At 41.1% G+C, this 5,653-nt stretch overlaps 1 long non-coding RNA gene across 1 annotated transcript; it reads left to right on the forward strand.

Moving 5' to 3' along the window:
* Window positions 1-253: 253 nt before the first annotated feature.
* Window positions 254-5,337, forward strand: LOC113487032. Its single transcript, XR_003399708.1, has 2 exons — window positions 254-676; window positions 3,634-5,337. It is a non-coding gene; the product is annotated as an uncharacterized LOC113487032 (long non-coding RNA).
* The last annotated feature ends 316 nt before the right edge of the window (window positions 5,338-5,653 follow it).

Here is a 5,653-nt window from a genome sequence, read left to right on the forward strand (position 1 = left end):
GAGGAGTTTGGCTGAGCCGCGGGTCCTGGGGCCCTTTGGGGATGGGTTTTGGGGCTCCCCCCTCCGAAAACGTGTGACCAGGGTGCACCGGCCTGCAGAGCCAGTCCCCTGGTATTTATTTCCAGCTCAGTGTTAAGCACCGGCAGGACGGAGCATGAGAAGCCGAAGCCGCTGTTAGAAAATAAATCCTCACCACCGCAGTGTGCCCGTGTAAAAGTTGTTACCTTTGAGTACTTTAGCCCTTAGAGAAAAAAAAAAAAAAATTAAATACAGTCTCCCACGCTGGCCGTCCCAGGAACACCTCTGCCTTTCAGCCGGGCCGCTCCGGATTGACCCTGGGTGCGGGTCAGAGCACGCCGCGGCTCGGCAAAGCGTTGGCAAACGTTCGGGGGGTTTGTTAAAAAAAAACCCAACTGATCTCAGAATTAACTCTCCCTCTCCTCCGTGTCCCGTGTCTGCCTTCTCCTCCCCGCAGAGTCTCTCTGGATGTCCGGGCAAGACGGGGCGAAGTTTCTGACCGGGCCCACGTTTGGGTGATCTCATCAGACTTTGAGCACTACATCCTCACCGATAACGCAAACAAACTGGAGGTGGCACTCGACGGACTTAGGTTGTTTAAAAATCTCTCTCATCATCTCATGAATCTGCTGTACTATAAAAACAACAGCTTTTAAAAGTATGTATATAAAACCCATTTCTTGTTCGTTTTATTTTCTCGATGGGTTTCCCCCCCCCCTCCTCTTTTTAAACCTCTCCAAACCACATTTTTTCGTAGCATTTTGACATAGTCTCGTAGCCACGTAGTTCTAATTCTTTGTGTATCTAGCCAGAGCCTAACCATAGGGTAACTGTTTATATTAAGGGGTTTCTTTCGTTTTTCTTTCCCACCTCCCCTCCTTCTCCCTTCTGTTTTACGTAGTCGTTGTTGCTTAAAGGATGCTGAGATGGTGACAGGAGTCTCAGCCGCTGGTACCGGCTCTGCCCCCGCCGAGGGCGGCGTTGGGGAGCAGAGCCGGCAGCGGGCACGGTTTCGGGGTGGCCTTGCAGGGCGCGGGGGGCGCGGGTGAGCAGCAGGTTCTCTAGCCCTTCTTTTCGTTTGTGGCGTCTTCGTTAACCTAATTCTATCTATTTTCGGCAATAAGGCAAGGACTACAAACTTTTTGTGCGTCCTTTTTCTATAAGTGCTTTTTTTTGTTGAAAGAGGTGATATAAGGTTTTTTGAAATTGTGAATTCTGAGAAAAAAAAAAAAAATAACTGTAAATACAATTCCATTAACTACATATAAACTATTGAGAAAGAGAAATACAAACCTATTTTTGTGATGGAGTCAGCCTAAGGCAGTTTCTCTATGAAAACGGAAGAAAAAGAAAAGGAAGTTGTAGAGTTTGTGACCAACTGCCGGAGCTGGCCCGCGGGAGTTAGGCGATGCACACTGGTCAGCTTGCTCCGTAGCCGTGGTAGGACCTTCCAGCTCTCCTAGCGTCATACCAGCATCTTCGCTATCAGACGTGCACAGCTTACAAAGGAACAGTCTAGTGGTTTTTGGTTTTTTGGTTTTTTTTTTTTTTTAAATTTCAAACCTGCTTTTCCCAAGACTGAAAAAGAAGCTACGGTTTTCCTATTTAACACATTTACGGTTCAAAGCACACCTTTTTTTTTTATTATTTTTATTTTTTTTTCTCCTTTATATTTTTTTTTCAGTTGTTGTTTTAAACTAGATCAACTTGCTGTCCAGTCATTTCAGCTGCTCTGGGCACCCTGTGCAGCCCGGGTGGAGGCCAGGTCCCTCCTCCGCGCTCGCCTGCCGCAGGCAGAGCAGCTTTAAAGCTTGCATGGTTACCGGTTTTTATCCATCACTTTCTGTATTAACAAATTAGGAAAGCAACTTCGGTTTTGGTTTTGGTTTTTGATTTTATTTTTTTTTTTTTTTTGGGAATACCTCAGTGCTACAAGTTTCACCCTAGAAGCAACGGAAGATTTTAATTTATTGTAGTTGTAAACAGAATTTAAAAAAAAAAAAATAAAGTATAAAACATCATTGCACTGTGACTGGTAGGGGAAAAACTGACAGTTTCCTATTTGCACATGTTTAATATTTGGCTGTTATATATATGGTCCTCTGTTGGGGGAGGAAACTTATGAAGGATATTTTTTAATTTAATTTTTTTAATATTGGTAAATAGGCCTGCAACAGCAAACTAGAAGTACAACATGGTAGGTGGCATTAAGAACATACTGTAGTGTGGATATATTTCTTCTTTTTTTAACGTAATATTGACAAGTTTTATTAATATTTTTTTAAATTGTTACGTTTATAAATTTGGTACTTTAGGTACAGCCAGTATAAGACACTGAATGCGACATTTGTTAAAAAGAGCTGCTGCACTCCTATTTTTGTAAATTTTACTAACGAGTAGACTAATGTAGACATTCAATAGACAAGGTAGAGCAAGGCATCTTTAACAAAAACAAGGCACCATACTGCTAACCGAAAGGAGAAAACCTTGTTTTTTCTTGTTTTTAAAAAAAAGAATCATGCTTTTTATGTAATATTTTAGGTTTTTTTCTTATTTCAGAACAACCAGGTTTAAGCAAAATGCTGGACGCTTTTTAGATATTGAGACTTGATCAAGTAATAAATAAAACAATTCTTTAAAAAATAAAAACACACAAAAAAAAAACAACAACAAACAACAACAAACCAAATTCCCTGAAATTAATGTACCGTCAGGGAATTTTTTATTGATATTTTGTCAATGTTGATGATGTACTGTACTACCAGTTGGTTTTCCTCTCCATTCCCTGTCACCTCATAGAATATTCTTTGTTGATCATTGTTGTATGTTAATAGTGTATAAAATGGCTATCTTGTAAGAGTGCTGTCCTGATGCTAGTGTAGTGAATTTTCCCCCCCTCTTTCTCTCTTCCTCTTCTAGTACATAATGGTAGGTGTATCGTAATTAAGGTTAAAAATTTAGATGTAGTTATTCAGATTTAGGACCAGTAAGGATAGAACTTTCTCTTATTTAAGAAAAAAAAAAAATGCTAATAATTTTGGGAAGGTTTTCCTTTTATTTTTTTTTTCTTTCCTCTTTTTTTTTTTTTTTCTCTCTCGTTTTTGTTTTCTTTTGCTGATCTGATGCGGTTTCAACTAACCAAAGGTCTCACAATGTTAAAAATGCTGGCAAACTCTTTAAGGCATTTGTAGATCCCCACCCTTGACTTTGAAAAGGGGATGTGCCATACTACCTTAAATGCTAATGCTAGATATGCAAAACTGGATTTTTTTAATTTATTTTTTAAAAGAGGGAGGCACGGTATATTAAAACGATTTTACTAAGAGAAAAAAAAAATATTTTTTTAAGAATGCTCAGAAGAAATTGCTAATCTGTGTGAATATGTTTTAGATGTTTATATACTTTTTGAGAAGTCCCAGTGGCCCATAGCACAAATGTCGTGGAATCCGATATGTTTTGATGTGGCTACCTAGACTAAGGTTCACGTTAGTCCCCCACTCATCTAGAAGTCCATTTCGAAGGGTTTTTTTTTGTTTTTTTGGTTTTTTTCTTTCTTCGTTTGGGGGTTTTTTGTAAATTTTTCAGCACAAAGGTTCAGCTCCACCTTTGTTTTAGTCAAGCACAGCGAGTGAAGGATCGTGCTGAGGACGTTGCCCTTTTCTTTTTCCAAATACCCCGTACGGACCCGCTACCCCCGGAGTGACCAAAAAGCGAGGGATTTCCACCTAGGAGTGTGAACTGGCACCCGAAGGGCCGCCGGCCCCGCGCCAACCGTGCCCTGGGCCGCGTCCAAACACGAGGGACGTTTTGAGAGGAGTCGTAACAAGCCACAGGAGCTCGGGTACCCTCCCCCCTTCAAAAGAAAAAAAGTCCTTTGTGATTGGCTTGATTAAAATGAAGCCTGATCTGTCCTTTTTTTTTCTTTTTTTTTTTTTTTTTCTTCATAAATGTTCATTTTAAGTTGAATTTGTAGCTTGGACTTTAAGGTAGCATGGCTCTCTTTGCTGTAAGTTTATTTTTTTTTTCCATTGTACAGCAGCGTACCGCTGGTGAATGTTACACATCTTGCTAGGCTAGTTAAACCATTGGGTAATTGTTGGTAATAACGACCTGAAAGGTGTTCGGATTTCTTTTCTTCCCTGCTCTGAAGCCTAGGATGCTGTTTTCATCTGTAGTGTGAATGAGGGCTAGTGACTCCAGCCACAGTTACCTTCCTGTTTCGTTTCTGCCATTCACTCAATGCAACATAATCAATAATAAAGCAATATAGTTTACTACATTTTTACTGAAGGCCAGCCATGGTTATGTATGATATTGCATATGAAACTGTTTACAAAAAAAAAAAAACAAAAAAAAAAAACCAACAAACAACACTAACTCATAGCTGTCTTTTATGCTATGGAAATGTCTCTTGGGTGGAATTTTCTGAATTATTTTTTTTAGTGGTTTGGTTTGGTTTTTTAAGCGAAATAGTTTAAACAGAAAACTGAAGTTAGGGTAGGGTGAAGAGACAGGATGCATCGAAGACACACCGGCAGATCCCGGTCTGCGCACAGACACTGTAGAGTTTCATACGTACAGAATCCAAGTCAAACCCGCTGCCGTGTGCGAACACTACGTGAGGAGATTCTGTAAGCTAAGCAATACTTTAAAAAAAAAAAAAAAAAAAAAAAAAAAAAAAAAAAAAGTAGTTTGAGAAAGTAAATCCTCGTGATCGGTTCTCGGTTCCCAAACAGTCCGACTGTGTTGTCTCGAGAGAGCTCCGTGTCCGAGCAGGGTGGAGCCCCGGCAGCCCGGGGCCAGCAGGACTCGCCCGCGCCCGGCTCTCTGGTCTGTACATACCCGTAACACCACGCGTGGGCTCGTGTGTCGCGTCGACCGTCGTAGGTAGCAAATCCCCGTCATTCTCTGTTGTACGAGGTCTGAACTCCATCAGTACTAGGATGCAAGTCTAAGCATTTCAGGTGGTCATAAATGTACTTAAATAAACTATGGCACAGTGGCAGGCCTAGCCCTTCCTTTTATACTTTAGTATGAACTGATGAGAACTTTGGTAGTGACTTTTTTTTTATATATATACATATATATATGTATCTATATATATCAAGCATCTTTCAGGTCTCTGTGTATGGCTTTCTAAAGCCCTGTTGTAAAATACTATGTGGATGGGGGTCTCTCACATCACAGATGTGGAAAGTATAATTTTATATTTGTATTTTCAAATAAATAAGTTTGTGAAAGGTTTCCATCCTCTACTGTGGTCCAGAAATCAATGTGTTTGTCTGACAAAAAAAAATACAATAAACTGTTTTGAACAGATCTGTGGAGTCTCTTTCATTCGGGCAGGGTGAAATGTTTAGTCCTGGGATGGGGTTGGGGCCAGCGCATCCCACGCCCGTCCCTGGGGAAGGTGTCAGTAAGGGGGACGTGGCAGCCGATGCCGCCAGCCCCCCACGGCACCGGCAGTGTAAGGTAAAGGACATCGGTGACAAGTGTCACCGTTTTTAATGGCTTTTGCTCAACCCCACGCTCCTCAACGTGTCCCGGGGCTCCTCTGCGAGCCCTGATGGAGGGGGAGAGCTTTACTCCGTAGCTTAGAAATATTTCTACCTAGGCAGCTGTTATCTATTTATCA

The sequence above is a fragment of the Athene cunicularia genome, assembly GCF_003259725.1.
Source record: "Athene cunicularia isolate RWA chromosome 19 unlocalized genomic scaffold, athCun1 chr19_part1, whole genome shotgun sequence".
NCBI lineage: Eukaryota > Metazoa > Chordata > Aves > Strigiformes > Strigidae > Athene > Athene cunicularia.